The 18,938-nt window shown below is 44.8% G+C and overlaps 1 protein-coding gene and 1 pseudogene across 2 annotated transcripts in view; one reads left to right on the plus strand and one right to left on the minus strand.

The window, feature by feature from the left end:
* The window catches only part of LOC311077459 (NLR family CARD domain-containing protein 3-like), a gene marked incomplete at its 3' end in the record, with an annotated part of 351,403 nt that overhangs the window by 101,429 nt on the left and 231,036 nt on the right, over positions 1–18,938 (plus strand). The gene's annotated exons all lie outside the window — the stretch shown is intronic.
* Positions 1,911–16,028, minus strand: LOC311069265 (retinol dehydrogenase 8-like; annotated as a pseudogene). Its single transcript has 7 exons — positions 15,900–16,028; positions 9,521–9,599; positions 3,717–3,878; positions 3,373–3,552; positions 3,138–3,264; positions 2,748–2,917; positions 1,911–2,138 (listed from the first exon to the last, which is right to left on the minus strand). The product of its transcript is annotated as a retinol dehydrogenase 8-like (transcript).

The raw sequence follows: 18,938 nt of genomic DNA on the forward strand, positions 1-18,938 counted from the left end.
TGGTCCCGCCCCTTCCTTTGAAGAGTCACAGCAACAGGAAATGGTGAGTAGACATCCTGCGGGGTCACTATTTGCAATATGGGGATAAATACAGATTTGAAATAATAAATAACAAAAATGCGTAACTACAACTTGTCTCTGTGTGGTTAATGAGAACAAGTAAAGGAAAACTATAGTAGACATAACATGTTGTGATGACCGCTGATATGTGCACCTATCCGCAACCAACTCAAACAGCATGTCTTAAACTTATTATAAATTAATGTTATAGAATAATGAACCTAAGGGACTGCACCATAGTCAAAAGAAACACAAAACCATAAATAACAAATATAAAGAAACATAAGTCCATAAACAGTTTGTAACGACTTCAGCAGTGATGACGTCATCTTAGCACCCGTCATCACACCCAGGCTTAACACACACTCAACCCACATTCACTGAACCCCTCTATGCTGAACAGCTTATGTGAGTTACTCAAAGGTTTAGGTGGATTAACCATATGGGCATTTGGGCAAGTGCCCAGGGGCACCACGTCCAGGGGGGCAAATAATTTTTCTCCGGTTAGACATTAAGCAATGCATTCTCAAACATCTTTCCAGCCATGACCTATATATACCCTTTCATCAGAATGTTCTAAATTCCCTGAATGTTTTGTTGAAAGTTTTTTATTTTCCCCACATGAATCCGTGGACGCACAATCTATCACCAGATTTTGGGAGTGGGCTGTGCGGCTGTTGTGGCTGTTGTGTGCGGGGTTGTGTCTCGTGTCTCTTCAACCGAAATGAAACTGCGGTTGAAGAGAAACTGCCTTGCTCCTGGATGTGTGAATCCTCTACGGAGCATCAGCCTTGCACTTTCACGTTGTACTTTGCAGCCGTTGGCAAACAAAGGGGCAGAGTGTAAAGAAGTGACTTTTTAGTTCAAAACCTCACAAAACTATGTAGTTACAGATATTATTACTATTGAAAACAAGACCTTTTGTTGGCCATAATATGAAGTGATTAACAGTTTGGATTTTCATGATGTCAATAATCAGTTTGCATTACAATATTAAAATCTAAGAAACATGTGATTTTAGTGGGCTGTTGGTTTTGACTGGCTTAGACCTTGGCATGTTTTGAACATTTCTCTGAAATTGTTCTGAAATTTTTCAATTTCTTTAATTATATTTGCAGAATGCTTTGTTTAAATGTATATCTTATCTGTAAGTGAAACTGATGGTTATTATATTACACCTGTAACAGATAGGTTCACTAATTCTAAAAAGTATAATTTTGCTGCATACTTGCAGCAGATTATACCTATAACAGCAGTAACCGGATTTTGTAAGAATTTTTTCTACTTCAGCTAACACTTAAAATGACTTTTGTTGATGTAACCTTCTGTTATCAGATAAGTTTATAAATATGAATTAATTTTGAGTTTAGTAAAATTATAATACTAATAATAATAATAGAAATTAATGTAAATTATCACATGAAGCACATTTCATTTTTATTCATTTTATTTAGGTTATTGGGGGGCACTCTAGGTGTCAATGCCCAGGGGCACCAAAGTATCTTAATCCGCCACTGGTTAAAATGAATGAACACTTCTGTAATAATATTTGTATGTTTACAATTTAATCTGTACAAAGACGAAAAATAAAGATTTAAGAGTTAAAAACAGACATCATCTGTTTTAGTGTGCGTGATTTTGAGAGAGAGTGTTTGAGTGTTTAACCATTCGTTATTTGGAGTGCAACATTGGATCCTTTAGGTGTAAATTCAGTTTAGCTAAAAATATCCAGATACTCTAGAAACCAGCTGTAAAGAGAAGCACAGTGTTCACACACAGGTACATTACTGCATGTTAGACTGTTAGACTCGACGATTGATCTTTGTAAGAATCCACAGGAGATGTGTGTGTTAGATTGGTGAGATGGTTCGTCTCCGTGACCATTCACAGCTCAGGAACTTCATGATTCTCACGCTAACATGCATGATTCCTCCCAGGTTATACAGCATGTGATAGAAGGTGTGAATCGACAGGCTGCGCGTCTCATCTGCATACTTCAGCGCCACGATCGGGGTGTAAAGAGGATTCGTCAGGTTACGGAATGGAGGACGGGGCGACTCGATCACCTTCTTAGTGCACTGCAGAGACAGAGAGAGTGAGTGAGTGGTCCTCCTTAGCCTGTTCAAGATAAGCTCATGTGACTTTATTCACATTACTTTTTCATTATTTAGTCATTTTATTACATTTCACATATCCAAACTAATGCAAGATAACTATAATAATACCTGTAATGATAACTATATTCACGTTCATACCAGAGGACAACTATAACGATAACTAAATTAACGTCCACACAAACGGATGGTATTTGTAAAGATAACTACTTTTGGTCTCCACGCCAATGGACAATAATTATAAAGTTATTATTAAGAATATAAAACTATATTCATGTCCACACCAATGGATGATAACTATAAAGATAACTATTTTGGGCCTCCACACAAACATATGATAAATTCTTGAGCTTTTTAAAGTCGTGGATTTGGATTGGCTGTCAATGTTTTAATCATTCATCACCTGGAAGGAAATCTTTCTGAAAGTGATTCCAGCGATATTGTTGCTGTGTGTTGTTGTTTTAGTAATAGTGTGGACTTTGCTATTCTCTTAAGTGTTGTAATGATTATTAAAGCTTTGTTTCTAGTTATGGTTCTTGGTGTGAACAGGTATGAATTCATGTGCGTTCTGACCGTGGCGATTTCTTCAGGTGTTTGTCCCAGGCCTTGAAAGAGGTTCACTTGGGTGGGCAGGTAGCAGTTCCTGAAGAGATAGAGCGTCTCAGGATCAGCACCGGCGAACTCTTTCTTAGAAAAGTCTGTCAAACTCTGTGTTTACAGGCCCGGGCTCGATCATCGACACACTGACCGACAGACAGAGATGAGAAAGTACGTCAGACTGCAGTGAGAGGCATCAGCACAGATCTAGAAACAAAGGAGGAACCCTCTAGAACCCTCTCAAGTCCATGTAGGCAACAGATTTATGATGCTTTTGCTTTAATGACAAAGCTGCTCTTTTAGTTATAGAATATATATTAAAATAATATTTTAAGGCAATGTTTAATGGCAAACACTAAGACTCACGTGACGTTAAACTTGAGCAGAAGGATGGCGAGACCCTCACACAATCCCTCCGTGGCGAACTTCGACGCGGAGTAGACGTCATTAAACGCCACACCAGTGAAGAGCAACACAAATCTGCTTTGTGTTTCTGTACACTGATGTTTCCACTTGTGTGTCATTCAGCAGATCCTCATGAAAGGTACGAGCTCTTCTACTGTTCCTCAAGAAGAAGTGTCTGTGTGTCTGACTGTCTTACCATGCAGGCCCAGCACACTGCTGATGACGAGGATGTGTCCAGAGAGTCTCCTCTTCATGTCGGGCATGACCTCTTTAATCAAGCGCACAATACCGAAGAAATTGGTCTTGAACACCTGCTTCATGTCCTCCAGACTGAGAGCCTCAATGGGCCCCACCAGACCAACGCCAGCGTTATTGACTACAAACACACAGATGAACTCTGGCTGAAGCTGAAGACTTAAAAGAGAAACTAACGCTCAGATTCATCATCTTAACCTGAGCAGAACAGAAGCCATCAGAGACAGATCTGTGTGTGTGTGTGTGTGTGTGTGTGTGTGTGTGTGTGTGTGTGTGTTAACTCACTCAGTATGTCTATATGTCGATCTCTGACGCTATCGACACACTGTTTGACTGATTCATCACTGCAGACGTCCAGCGAGAGCAGAGACAGAGTTCATCCGTACGCGTCTCCAGCCACTTCAACCAACTTATCCTTCCGCTTCAGATCCCGCATCGTAGCTATGACTGAACACACACACACAAATGAATGAGTCAGACTTTACAGAGACCTTCAACTCTCCCATTGTCAATACAAAATCTTGGACAAACAAATGAATGCAACTCTTGATGGAATTTTTTTTATTTATTTATTTTTTGGCCAGGTAGTGAATAATATGAGAGATTGATCAAGTCCATAATCAATCAGATCTGATTCATATTGGCTGCAGAGAGTTTCTGTCATCATTACTCACAGAAACATCAGAGAAACAAACTCAACAGCCTCTAAACAGCCATTAAGCTAAGTCTAAAGCTCTGCCTCCATGAGTCAATGAGTTCATTACTCTTACCATGCTAATCATAGCAGAACCATAGTAATCTGAGATCTCATTAAAACTCTGCTAGTAACATTGAACATCAACACTGTTATTGAACTGAACTGAACCAACATTGAGCTGACTCTACGCTACTGTCTTCAGTTGAGCTGCTTATTGCTGAACTGAGCTGGTTTCATTATGAATTAACTTTACCAGAGCATGTGAGCGCAGTCAGTGGTAATATTTCCTCTGGAGCGGAGAGCATCTTTCTGAAGATTTCTCGCTCAGTCCACTCAGGGCCGCTTGCTCAACCCAGAATGCCCTTTGTGATATGCTGGTGTGACGGCTTGCATACCTGTCTTTGTTATTTTTGTGTTTCAGTAGGGCGGGGCTGCGATCCTGAGGGTGGATGGAGGACACCTGTGTTTGGAGTTTAACTTCCTGTTTAAAGCTTCCTACTCCCTGCCTTCCGGTGGGAGAGAGAGAGGTTCTCTCTCCGGCGTGTCTTCTCCTTTATGTTTTTGTTATTGCCGGCATTTTGTGTTTAGTTGTGGTTTTGTTTGGTAAACAAATTGGTTATCTTTTGATTAAGTGTTTCCGTTCTATTACTTTGTCATAAACTCTGAGCTGGGTTATGACAAATGGGGGCTTGTCTATTTGTTTTTGTTTTTTCTGTTCGCTACGTATTAAGTTGTGTAGTGGCGGGATATTAGGTCTATTTGTGAATGAAGTGTTGCTGGTGTGATGTCACACGCCAGTATTTGGCCGCGTGGCGCGGTGATAGTGGATGAGAACTTTGATTTTGACCGGTGTGCGGGAAGTTTAGGTAAGTAGGTTATTTTAAATTTGTAATTATTTGTTATCAAAGGGGTGCGTCTCTGGTAGGTTTAGTGGCGTTACCCTTTTGGGTTTCGTCTGGTGGGGTGGTGTAGTGTTGCGGTGAAAGTGGACAGAGCAGTTGTCTCGGGGGCACTCCGTGGATTTAGGAGAGTCGCCAGTTTCTGGTTGCTTTTCCTTGCCATTGGGTTTTGTGCATAATGGAACCACCATAAGCAGCCGCATGAAGACTAGGGTTGAGTTTATGTAGTAAATTTGGGGTTGAGGTAGTTAGAGGGGCGCACCTTTTTTGTTATTAGTATGTTTGTAGTAATTTGATTTCCATTAGTCTGAAGAGATTTCACGCACACGGTTAAAATGTCGGCTGTAGAGGAATTTATAGCATCTCCGTCGGAAGAAGTATTAGATCTCTGCACAAAAGAGCAGCTGCTTAAAATAGCTGAACATTATGATATTGATATCAGTAATAATATGCTTAAAGAGCGGCAGAAAGCTATTGTAAGAAGTAGCTTAATAGAAAAGGGAATTTTGTCAGAAAACCAGTCTTTCTCGTTACCTTTGCTTTCTAGGTCGACTTCAAATTTAACATTTGAACAGCTAGAGAAGTTACACAAGAGAGCTTGGGGTTTTCTCCGAATGAGCTGGTGTTTGCGCATAAAGTGCGGGGTCCGTTAGGAGCATTGGCAGATGGTTGGAAGGATGTTGAACCTCCTGTAAACCTGATAGATTTCGTTAATGGGTTTCGACATCGCCTTTATACAGCTGGGATGTTAGCGAAAACAAATTTGGCGTCATCACAGGAGAAAATGAAATCGTGGTATGATAGGCATGCTGAGTTACGCACGTTTAGCTGAGGACCAGGTGTTGGCTCTGTTTCCCGTAATTAGTTCTCTGTTTCAGGCAAAGTTTGCAGGCCCCTATACGGTTGTAAAGCAGGTGTCAGAGCAAAATTACATTATTGCTACTCCTGAACGTAGGAAAAATACACAGCTTTGTCATGTGAATTTACTAAAACCTTATTTTACCGGTGTACTTCAGCCTTCTGCGTGTAGTGATCCTCCTACAGTAGTTCAAGCTCATGCGGCATGTGTCGCGGTCTCTGCAGGTTCAGTTAAAGCTGACGGTAGAGACATTGAAAAAACATTGGATGAGGTAGAAGAAATGTCTGTAGGTGGTTTTAATAACTCACAGACTTTGGCTGAATTGGAAAAACTGTTTGCTCATTTGCTGGTGACACGTGCGGAGCAGTTGACAGAATTAATTCATCGGTTTTCCTGTTTATTTTCTAATTCGCCTACGTGCACTCATCTGATAGAACATGACATTGAGGTAAACGATGGGAAACCAATAAAACAGAGATTCTATCGGGTAAATACGGACAAACAAAAGCAAATGGAGGACCAAGTAAAATATATGTTGGAAAATAACATTGCTGAACCTAGTTTTTCTAGCTGGGCTTCTCCCTGTATACTTGTTCCTAAGTCGGATGGTACTATGCGTTTTTGCACTGATTTTCGTAGAGTTAATTCTGTTACAAAGCCGGATTCGTTTCCCCTGCCGAGAATGGATGACTGCATCGATCAGGTGGGGGCTGCGAAGCTTGTCAGTAAGTTTGATCTCCTTAAAGGCTACTGGCAGGTGCCTTTGTCTAGACGTGCTCGTGAGATTGTTGCATTTATTACTCCAAAGGGTTTATATTCATATAAGGTAATGCCGTTTGGGCTTCGGAATTCACCTGCGACCTTTCAGCGTCTCATGAATCACGTTGTAGGTGACATGCAGGGTTGCGCTATATATCTTGATGATGTAGTCATTTATTCAAACACCTGGGATAGTCACTTAGAACATATACAGGAATTGTTTACTCGTTTGGCAGAGGCAAAGCTCACAGTCAACCTCGCAAAGTGTGAGTTTGCAAGGGCGACCATGACCTATCTTGGCCGAGTAGTTGGGCAGGGTCAGGTGCGTCCGGTGAATGCAAAAATTCAGGCAGTGGAACAGTTTCCAGTTCCAACAACTAAAAAAGAGTTGATGCGTTTTCTAGGCCTGGTAGGTTATTACAGAGCATTCTGTAGAAACTTTTCTAGTGTTGTGGCACCTCTCACTGATTTGTTGAGGGATAAAGTCAAATTTTCTTGGTCTCCTGTTTGTCAAAGTGCCTTCCAACATGTCAAAACGCTTCTATGTACCGCTCCGGTGTTAGCGGCGCCGCATTTGGACAGATCATTTCAATTGTATGTGGATGCGAGCCAGGTAGGGGCTGGGGAGGTCCTCATGCAGGAGGATGACTGTGGTATTGAGAGGCCGGTTAGTTTCTTTTCAAAGAAATTTAATCGTTACCAGGGGAATTATTCTGTGATCGAAAAGGAGACGCTTGCTTTGATTATGGCTCTAAAACATTTTGATGTTTATGTTAGTGGCAGTGCTCCTGTGGTGGTCTTTACCGATCATAATCCTTTGACCTTCTTAAATTCCTTGCAGTGTCCGAACCAAAGATTGATTCAATGGTCATTGTTTTTGCAGTCCTATTGCTTGGACGTTCGCTATGTGAAAGGAGTTGACAATGTAATTGCCGCTAGGGTAATTGTTTTTGTTCCTATAGTTGTCTGCCTCTTCTGGATTCTTAAAATTGCTTTCTAGGTACATCGATTACTGAACCAGAAGTAGGAATGAAAGATGCTGAGGATTGGAACAGTAATGACTAGTGTTAAGTATTTATTCATTTATTTTTGAATGTTGGTAGGGGATAATTGTTTTGAGCTTAAGTTGGAGTAATATTTGTTGTTGTCGGGTTTCCTTCTGGGAACCCCTTTCTTATGGGGGGGAGTGTGACGGCCTGCATACCTGTCTTTGTTATTTTTGTGTTTCAGTGGGGCGGGGCTGCGATCCTGAGGGTGGATGGAGGACACCTGTGTTTGGAGTTTAACTTCCTGTTTAAAGCTTCCTACTCCCTGCCTTCCGGTGGGAGAGAGAGAGGTTCTCTCTCCGGCGTGTCTTCTCCTTTATGTTTTTGTTATTGCCGGCATTTTGTGTTTAGTTGTGGTTTTGTTTGGTAAATAAATTGGTTATCTTTTGATTAAGTGTTTCCGTTCTACTTCTTTGTCATAAACTCTGAGCCGGGTTATGACACTGGTTTGAAAATATGTGAAAGAAATAGGGCTGCCCCTGACGAAGGTTTTTCTAGTCGACTGGTAGTTGTACAATAAAGCCATTAGTCAACTTATCGCACATTTATATTAATTTAATTACTTAAATATATAATGGAGAGAATATTAAACCATAATGAGCGTTTACCTAGGCTATGTATAGTAATATTGCCTATTCTGAGCTGGCAAAAGTAATGATTATGAATGTGTCAAAAATAGTAAGGAGACATTTTATTTGTTTATCAATAACTACTTTTTCTGTGTCAGTGTCTACAAAGATGAAGTTGACGATGCTGATGCCATCTCCACAGTATAGTGGACGCGCCTATCTGGAGAAATCCAACTTTCTTATGAATTATATAAGCATGGTGAACGCAAGAGGGTCAGCCAAGTTGAGGGATGTTGTGCCCCGGGAGGCCCCCACTAGCACGTCGTCATCACCGCGTCCCCCATCCCCGTCAGAAAGGCCAAGCTCGACGCACTGGGTCGTGCCAACTTTAAGACGGTGCTGCAGGAGCTTCTTAGGCAGCATTAGGTAATGGCTGCAATTCTCCACATTCTCCAAAGCCTCTTCTGCGTGCTTGAGGCCAAAGCATACCAAACACGGCACTGGTGAGGGTCTTTTATTTATTAAGAAACTGCAATAAACTTCAGACATGTAATTCTGCAAAATATAGTTTATGTTTATGAATAAATTACAGATTTCAGCATTACAATAAATCTCTGTAGCTTATCGGCCTACCATCCTATGGTTATAAAAATAAAATCTAAAAATAAAAACAACATGCAGGGAACGTTCTTGGCATGTTCTCTTTAGGTTACAAAAAATAAACCAATAGAGAAAGTTTCAGTTCCCCCAAAAAATAACCAAACGGGAACCATATGAAATTGTTATGGGAACGTTTGTGTTTGCTGGGATAATGACGCTATTGTCTTGCTACATTAAATTATTTGATGAAATATTTGATGAAGTTTGCATCATTTATTCTGTTACACATGTTTAATACTGTGAAGCTGCTTTGAAACAATCTCTGTTGTATAAAGCTCTGTAAAATAAAGGAGATTTTACTTGTTTTATGCCTAATAAAAGCAGGTCTGACAAAAAAAAAAATCCTACAGGGATGTTCATGGAATGTCCATCATCCGAATGACATTCCTCAAGGATTCCCGTAAGATCCTACTTAACAAAGTGATTCTTCTGAACAGTGACGTTTATACCCAGTCGATTCTTGTTTGAATCATTAGTTGTTCCTTTAAGAATGTTTGGCAAACTAAAGTAGCAATAACTGTACTGTGGTATTTCACCAGAAATCTTGATGTATTGATCTGTATTATGTGTGTCTTTGATTATCATTGATTTGGTTCTTACCGTAGTATCGCTTGTTATCGTCTCTCGCGAGTCGCACGGCAATGGCCGTTTGGACAGTATAAAAACCATTAACTTGCGTCTATGGAGAGTCCGCACAAAGATAGCAACCATACTGAGTGTCTGTGTGATATATATATATATTACGATTCTGAAACGGGATTGGCTGATTTTTAACCGTGCGCCAGCTAACTTAGCCTACCTGAGGGCTAGATGCGCTCTCACGCCAAAGTTTTTTTTCAAAACGACATTTTACCTCAGACGTGTTTGCCTATGTGCGTTATTCAGACGGACACAAACATATCGTTCCCATAGAAGACATAAAAAAAATTGACCCTTAAAATTACAAACAAGATTTTTTATATCTTGTTCACTGGGAAAATACATATTATCAAGCTCAGGTACTTCTCATTAAAGGTAAGGTTAACGTTTAGATAAAGTAAATTTAGTGTAATTATGTCAATTGAAATGTCTGTTTGAGCTAATGCTGACTAAGCTAAAAATGTAACTGTTACTTACATTAATTGTGGTTCAATTTACCACCTCCAGAGACCCATAAAGAGATGGAGGACGAATTGGCCAAACCATGCAAACGGATCAGAACCGCAAAAATCCTAAAACAGGATGACCAAGAGGACGAGACGGCAACTACAAAAGAAAAAGGAGAACTGAAGAAGAAAAACGTATGTTTTGAAAAGCTTACTTTGATTTCTAAACCTGAGAACATGACTTACCTGATGGATGAACGAACTTTTCCTCGCGTTCACTGTGTATCTTCCGGTTCGCAAAAAAATAAAAATAAAAAATCTCTTCCAAATGATTGAACTCGAAATGATTCATGAAGAGTCATGTCGCAAATCGGTTCTTTCGAACTCAATCGGGATCATATGCAGTACGCACATCAGTTTGTTTTTAATTAATATATTTTTAATGCTAATTGTATTTATAAATTATTCGTAATATTTTAAATAATTGTAATACATTCCTCATTATTTGTAATATTATAATTGTAAACACTCATGCATTCTAAATCTTACTTGTATTTGCTATTTAAAGTTATAAGTTATTAAAGTATTAAAACCTAGCCTGGCAAGCCAGACCTACATCAAGATGTTAGGTCTGGCAACTCACCATAGACACGGCTCAATCCAAGGGGCGGGATAAACGGCTGTCTTTCAAATTCCCTCTGCACACAATAGGACAGCGCTTCAACCAACCAGAGCATTTTCCCAACAGCGGAGCTAGTTGATAGATTCAACTTTTGCCATATCTGGCCGGCAAAACTACGAACACATCTTCCTTTTTTTAAGAATGACTTAAGTGCCGTTCTTTGCTCTTTTCTCAAAGAAAAACTTAACTCCAAGTCCTCCAGAGTCGCGGCCAAAGCTGATTCGAAAGACTGTTCTCCAGCAGCAGCTCTTCTTTGTTTTCAAGTAACAGTTAGCAGGGAACCGTCGCAACTCTGTCGTCATTATGTTAAGCCCGCCCCACCTACTCTATACACGACGTGATTGGCCTGACCCAATTTAGGTTTTTGCAGCTCGAAAGTCAACGGAGAGTTGCTAGACTACCCTGGCTGCAAAATACATTTTGCTGCCGCTAGGTTGCGTCTAGATTTCTAGGCTAATTAAAACCCATTATCATCCAATAACTTCACCCAATTTTGATGTCTTATGTTTTTGACTGATCTAGTAGCTACTAGGCTATACCATGCGTAGTATATGCAATATAAAGCATTATGGTAAAAGTATTTAATGAGAATATATAATCCACTGTGTATTATAAGACATTATAAATAACCTTCTAATTGATATTGTTTTTGAAGTTGTCAAAAAAAGATCTTAAAGGGATAGGCCTAGCTCAAACTTCTGTAATCATTTACTCACTCTCATTGTTCCAAACCTGTATGACTATTTCTTTTAGCCTCAGTCACCATCTTTAAAAAAAAAAAAAAAAGCAAATGGTGACCAAGTCCATCAGTCCGTTACATCCAAATATAATATAGCAGTATTTTGGCTGAACCTTTAAATATTTGACAGTGTAACCTTTTGCAGAAAGCTGGTGATTTATTACCAATTTTGTACATTCAACATAATTGTTACATTTTTATTGATGATATATCATAATAATAATAATTATAATAATAATAATAATAATGCTTTACAGAAAACGCTTTAGACAGTTGAGGCTTCTGAAAAAAGAAAAAAACCTTTTGAAAATTCTTGAAGAAAGAAAGGCAAAGAAGAGAGAGACCCCACTTTTTGAGACAGACCCAAAGAAAAAGAGAGAGTGTTCTGACGGTGAAGATGGAGGAGTTGTACCTCAAAAAATATATAAGGATTTGCAAAGACGATACCGCTACATAAAGAAACAAAAACATGACGTGGTAGAAGAGCTTGAAGAATGCAAATGAGTTTATGAATAATAAATGCTTTCTTATTTACAAACATAGCCTATAATAAGAGATTCTTAATAATGAAAGTTTAGTGATCAATTTCAGAATCGCAGAATATGAGAATCTGATGAGAAAAACTTAAATTTCTTCTGTTTCTTGTTCTAACATTAAAGATGTGCTGAATTAGGAAAGGAGAAGGAGGATCTTGTTGCAGAGCTGGCTACATACAGAAGCCTCAACATTACACTGCAGCACAACATCAACAAAGTGCTACAAAGAGCCTTCTTGGAAACAAGTATTGTTCTAATCATGTAAAGCACATTCAGAATATTTAGATATGTATTCAGAGATTCATATTCATTTGTTCACATTTTCGTTGCAATTAATGCTAAAATGCTTTAAAAATATCTATCGATTAATCCGATCTATCTATCTATCTATCTATCTATCTATCTATCTATCTATCTATCTATCTATCTATCTATCTATCTATCTATCTATCTATCCAGTGGTGTAGTGGTAAAAAAAGAGGTGGGTAAACGTCTCGGTTACGTATGTAACCCTCGTTCCCTGAGTAGGGAACGGAGACGTTACGTCGGATGACGACGAATGGGGTTTCGCTTAGAAAGCCTATCATCTTCGAGTATATAAAACGAGCCAATGGCAAAGAAATGCCATGGGTCTGCGGAATTTGCATAGCGTAACTCCGCCCCACCCTGGGGGTATATAAGGAAGTGCGCTGGCAACATGCAGATATGTCTTCGCTGAGGAGCCGAGACTGAACTCAGGCGTTCCAGCGGTACAGCGGAAGTGGCAGGGAGACGTAACGTCTCCGTTCCCTACTCAGTTCCCTCGAGGGTTACATACGTAACCGAGACGTTCCCTTTCGTAGTCACTCCGAGTTACGTCGGATGACGATGAATGGGGTTCCCAGTGTAATCACGCCACCTCTCGACTGTCTTCCAGTGCCCTGCGTAAGTCTGAGCTCCCTGTCGTGAGACTGGCACGGACGAAGGACTCCTACTTAACACAGGAATACCAAGGTACACTGGGAAGCATATCTCAAAGGAAATATGCAATCATGCCCAACCCGAAGGGGGGGGACTTAGAATACACATATGACCCCGAAGGGCTACATATGGAGAATCACTGGGGTGTCCAGCCGCAGGTGGAATATTTCAACCCCAGGGGTGGCCAGGTGGCTTGCCAAGGGAAAGACACATGCTCAGAGAGGCTTACAGTGGAAATACACATGTGGGGGTCGCCCAGAGGGGGAACCATGCACATGGAGGCACCTAGCCAAACGCGAAAGCTGCCGGTGGCATAACTCTGGCGTTGACGTCGACAGTGCTGGAGGAGACTCAGGGCTTATTAGGCTCACCTGAGGAAATATCGCACGTATCCCGTCCGTCGCAAGCGAAGACACCTGAGCAGAATCTAGTACCGGCTAGTTGAAGCGAGTACATGAGAAGAAACTGGCTCCACTCGGAGATTATAGAATGTGTTAGGTGTCGCCCACCCTGCAGCTCTACAGATGTCTGTTAGCGAGGCGCCATGCGCTAGAGCCCAAGAGGATGCCACACTCCGAGTGGAGTGGGCTGTCACACCAAGGGGGCATGGTCGACCTTGCTGCTGGTATGCCAGAGCAATGGCGTCCACTATCCAGTGAGACAACCTTTGCTTGGAGAGAGCCTTTCCCTTCAGCTTCCCACCATGACAGACAAAGAGCTGATCTGAGGTCCTGAAACACTGCGTTCTGTCTACGTAAGCACGGAGGGCGCGTACTGGACAGAGCAGTGCCAAGGCTGGGTCTGCCTCCTCCAAGGGCAGCGCTTGCAGGTTCACCACCTGGTCTCGAAAGGGAGTGGTGGGAACCTTGGGCACATATCCAGGCCGGGGTCTCAGGATCACGTGAGAGTTAGCCGGCCCGAACTCCAGGCATGCTTCGTCAACCGAAAATGCCTGCAGGTCCCCTACCCTCTTGATGGAGGCCAATGCAACCAGGAGCGCCGTCTTCATAGACAGGAACTTAAGCTCCACTGATTGCAGAGGCTCAAAGGGATCACTCTGTAGGGCAGTTAAAACCACTGAGAGGTCCCAAGAGGGTACGAGGGAAGGACGAGGAGGGTGTAGTCTCCTTGCTCCCCTCAGGAACCTGATGATCAGGTCGTGCTTCCCCAGAGACTTACCATCAACTGCGTTGTGATGTGCGGCAATGGCGGCAACATACACTTTCAGGGTGGAGGGAGACAGCCTTCGCTCCAACCCTTCTTGCAGGAAGGAAAGCACGACACTGATCAGGCATTTCGTGGGTTCTTGATTTTTAGAAGAACACCAGTTGACGAAGAGGTTCCACTTCAACGCATAGGCATGCCTCGTGGACGATGCTCTAGCGGAAGTGATGGTAGCCACCACCGCTTGTGGTAGGGTACTCAAACCTGCCTCGTCCCGTCCAGGAGCCACACGTGGAGGTTCCAAAGATAGGGACGAGGGTGCCACAGGGTGCCCCGTCCCTGAGAAAGCAGGTCCTTGCTCAGGGGAATTGGCCAGGGAGGTGCTGTCGCGAGGAGAACTAGTTCTGGGAACCAGGTGCGGTTGTGCCAATATGGGGCAACCAAAATGACCTGCTCCTCGTCCACCCTGATCTTGCGCAAAGTCTGCGCAAGGAGGCTCACTGGGGGAAACGCATACTTGCGTAGGCCCCGCTGCCAGCTGTGCGACAGTGCATCCGTGCCGAGCGTGCCCTCGGTCAGGGAATAATACAGGTCGCAGTGGGATGAGTCGTGGGAGGCAAACAGATCCACCTGTGCGACCCCGAACTGATCCCAAATCAGCTGGGCCGTCTGGGGATGGAGTCTCCATTCTCCAGCGAGAGGCTGAAGCCGAGACAACTCGTCGGCCGCCTGGTTCAGGTCTCCCGGGATATAGATGGCTCGAAGCGACCTCAGATGCTTCTGACTCCAAATGAGAAGGTGGCGAGCGAGTTGCGACATACGGCGGGAGCGTAAACCACCCTGATGGTTGATGTACGCTACTGTCGCGGTATTGTCTGATCGGACCAGTACGTGTCGACCCCTGAGCAATGCACGAAAGCGGTGCAGGGCGAGATGTACCGCCAGCAACTCAAGGCAATTGATATGCCAAAGGCGCTGTGGTCCTGTCCAGGAACCCGCGGCCACATGCCCTTTGCACATGGGCATACACCGACCCGAGTTGATATCCATACCGAGAAAAGAGATCCTCTGCACGGGGCAGAGTTTGCTCTTCTCCCAGTTGACCCGAAGGCCCAGACGAGCTAGGTGCCAGTCATCGATATAGTTCAGGATGCGAACCCCCTGTTCTCGTAGGGGAACAAGGGCTGCCTCGACGACCTTCATGAAGACGCGAGGAGACAGGGCTAGCCCGAAAGGGAGAACCGCGTACTGGTGTGCCTGCCCCTCGAAAGCAAACCGAAGAAACGGTCTGTGTCGAGGAAGAATGGAGACATGGAAGTAGGCGTCCTTCAGGGCGATCGCTGCAAACCAATCCTGCGGCCTCATGCATTCGAAAAGGCGTTTGGCCGTGAGCATCTTGAACGGCAGCCTGTGAAGGGAGCGGTTCAAGACGTGCAGGTCCAGGATCGGTCGTAACCCACCGGTCTTCTTCGGTACAATGAAGTAGGGGCTGTAGAAGCCGGACTTCATTTCGGCTGGAGGGACAATCTCAATCGCACCCTTCGCCAGTAGGGTGGCGACCTCTGCTCTCATGACAGGGGCATTGCCACCGACCATAATGAAGCGGACTCCCGCAAAGCGAGGAGGAGATCGTGCGAACTGAATCGCGTAGCCGAGCCTGATGGTCCTCGCGACCCAGTCCAGGAAGCTGTAACCAGGCTTCCAAGAACTGTACCAGCGGGGTCATGTGGACCACAGGCGTACCCTCGGTGGTGCAGCGAGGCGGAATGACCGGCCCAGGCGTGGGTGGCATAGCGGCCCAGTGCGGGGGCACAGTCATGAGCCGCGTCCTGCCAGAGGAGGCCAGGGGAATACCAGCATCCCACGGGGGCGTGCTCTGGCAGGGGACAAGCGAGAGAGGGGGACGAGAGTGGCGAGGCTCGTGAGCGGCGCGCACTGTCATCCGCGACCTCTGTGGGCTCAGAGATGGGTGTGTCAGTTCTGTTTTTAACCACATTAGGGTGGAAAACCAAGGATTCTCCCCCGGCCCTCCACCGGGGGAAGGAGCGGCCCTGCTACCGTCTCCTGCACAAAACTGAGAGCCATCTCTGAGCAGCCCGTCTCAGGAGCGCCGCTTGGCCTGGCGTTTAGCGGGGCGCGGGGCTGGAGGGGGCTGTGACGCCTTCCTGTGACGGCTTCCTCCACGGCACAGCCCGGGTGGAGGCTGCTGCTGGGGCCGTGCGGGAGGGGGGGGAACCGCAGGAGGGCGTCCTCGGCGGCGAGCAGACTGAGGCGGCTGAGCCGACGGCTGGGTGGAGGCAGCAGCGGGCCGTCGGGGTGGGACATGTTTGAGAGCCTCAGTCTGCTTCTGGGCAGTCGAGAACTGTTGGGCAAAGTCCTCGACTGCCCCGCCGAAGAGGCCAGCTTGGGATATGGGGGTGTCAAGGAAACGGGTTCGCTCAACCTCCCGCATATCAGCCAGGTTAAGCCACAGGTGTCTCTCCTGGACCACACAAGTGGACATCACCTGACCCAGGGAGCGTGCGGTCACCTTCGTCGCTCGGAGAGCAAGGTCGGTGGCGGCACGGAGCTCATCGAAGAGCCCTGGGTCAGTCCTCCCCTCGTGCATGTCACGCAACATCTGGGCCTGGTAGACCTGGAGTGTCGCCATGGCATGCAGTGAGGAGGCTGCCTGCCCCGCAGCTCTATAGGCCTTTGCCACAAGCATGGAGGAGAACCTACAGGCCTTGGAGGGGTGCTTAGGGTCGCCGCGGGAAGAAGCACTCTGAGGACATAGTTGCATGGCAACAGAGCGTTCAACCTGGGGAACCCCAGTGTACCCTTTGGCAGCCGCCTGGTCGAGAGGAGGATAGGCGGAGGAGGCCGCCGAGCGATCGCGGGAAGACAAGGGTGCCTTCCAGGACCTCGTGACCTCCTCATGCACGTCCGGGAAGAAAGGCATGGGGGTAGGACACTGACGGGGATCAGCGGCCGCCCCCAAAAACCAATCGTCCAACCGCGAGCGCACTGGACCAGGTGGCGGGGACCACTCAAGATCAATGGCCGCGGCTGCCCGGGAAAGCATGACCGTCAGCTCGGGATCAGACTCGGGCAATGCTGGTGCACCCGAAGGTGGCAGCACAGCCGAATCGTCACTTCCCAAGGACTCCTGCCCACCTTGTGATGCAGCGATCGACATCAAATCTTCCTCTGGAGCGCCGAATGAGACCCGCGGCAAGTCAGAGGACTGTACTGCGGGCTCATTCGGAACACTCAAGGGTTGCACAGTGCTAGAGGGCGTTGTGGAGCGTGGAATAGTCGGCGCTTTATTCCACACCGTAACCCTCAGGTCACCCTGGCCGCCAGCCGAAGTACCAGCTCTCGTGGAGCTCGTAGATCGGGGTGCGGATGAGGGGACTCTACCATGAAGGTCATTGAGTCTCGACCGCAACCGTGCGATGGGCATGTTCCCGCAATGGGAACATGACTCATCCACAAACGCTGCCTTAGCGTGATCAATGCCCAAACACACAAGACAGCGATTGTGCCCATCAGAGTCAGAAATGTATAGACCGCAACCAGAAGTGCACGGGCGAGGCATCTTTAAAAAGACGTGCCGCGTGCAAGCTCTTTTAGAAAGGAGATTTTCTCCACAAGTGTTGAAGCGACCAGGGAGATGAACACACAAACTCTGGCAAATCACTGCACAGATAAGCAGGGAATGTGCACTCGCTGGAACTCGCTGTCACACAAACACCTGGAGAGAGGCACGTCTCGAAGAGAAATAGAGATGATACTCAGGAATTGGCTGTGGAGTGAAGTGCTAAACTTGGCTCCGAAGCGAAAACATATCTGCATGTTGCCAGCGCACTTCCTTATATACCCCCAGGGTGGGGCAGAGTTACGCTATGCAAATTCCGCAGACCCATGGCATTTCTTTGCCATTGGCTCGTTTTATATACTCAAAGATGATATAATGTATACAATGTATACGATGTAACTCGGAGTGACTACAAAAGGGAACTATAAATTCTGGTGGACCACGACGTGTTCACCCGGTAAGGTGGGCCACTGCCTTCCGGTGTATGTGTATCCTGTTGACATCGCTATAGGCTATCATTTGATGGTACTAGGCTACCAAGGGTATCACTGGTTGTTCCCTCATCATAGGTCACACAATCACTATTCAATTAAAGGAGAACTCCGGTCAATTTTAACATTGAGCTCATTTTTTTGTAAATTTGGAGTGCTGTCAGTACAGAGAACAACGACAAAAATCAGTGTTGCCTACACCGTGTTATCCTCTTTTTAAAATTTGCACCCTGTTGACTTAAATGGGGCAAGTTTTAAACCTGCTTTTAGCCTCTTAACATCCTTGATGTGTCATTACAAGTGCACAGCCAATGTGAGTGATTCCTTCAGAGTGAACACGGTGAATTTGACTGCAGTAGATGTGAAAGATATGAATAAAAATGAAGTTAATTCGGCCAGCGCTCATACCTGTATTTATTTCCTGTTTTCGGTCGAAGTCCACAGTAGTCGATTGTCAAGTTCTCCACTGTTGCTTAGTTACCTATGATCACGCGCGTGAACTCGACAATCGACTACAACAGGAAAACAGGAAATAAATACAGGTATGAGCGCTGGCCGAATTAACTTCATTTTTATTCATATCTTTCACATCTACTGCAGTCAGATTCACTGTGTTCACTCTGAAGGAATCACTCCACATGGCTGGGCACTTGTAATGACACATCAAGGATGTTAAGAGGCTAAAAGCAGGTTTAAAACTTGCCCCATTTAAGTCAACAGGGTGCAATTTTTAAAAAGAGGATAACACGGTGTAGGCAACACCGATTTTTGTCGTTGTTCT

This window comes from Abramis brama, assembly GCF_963993115.1.
Source record: "Abramis brama genome assembly, chromosome: 2".
Taxonomy (NCBI): domain Eukaryota; kingdom Metazoa; phylum Chordata; class Actinopteri; order Cypriniformes; family Leuciscidae; genus Abramis; species Abramis brama.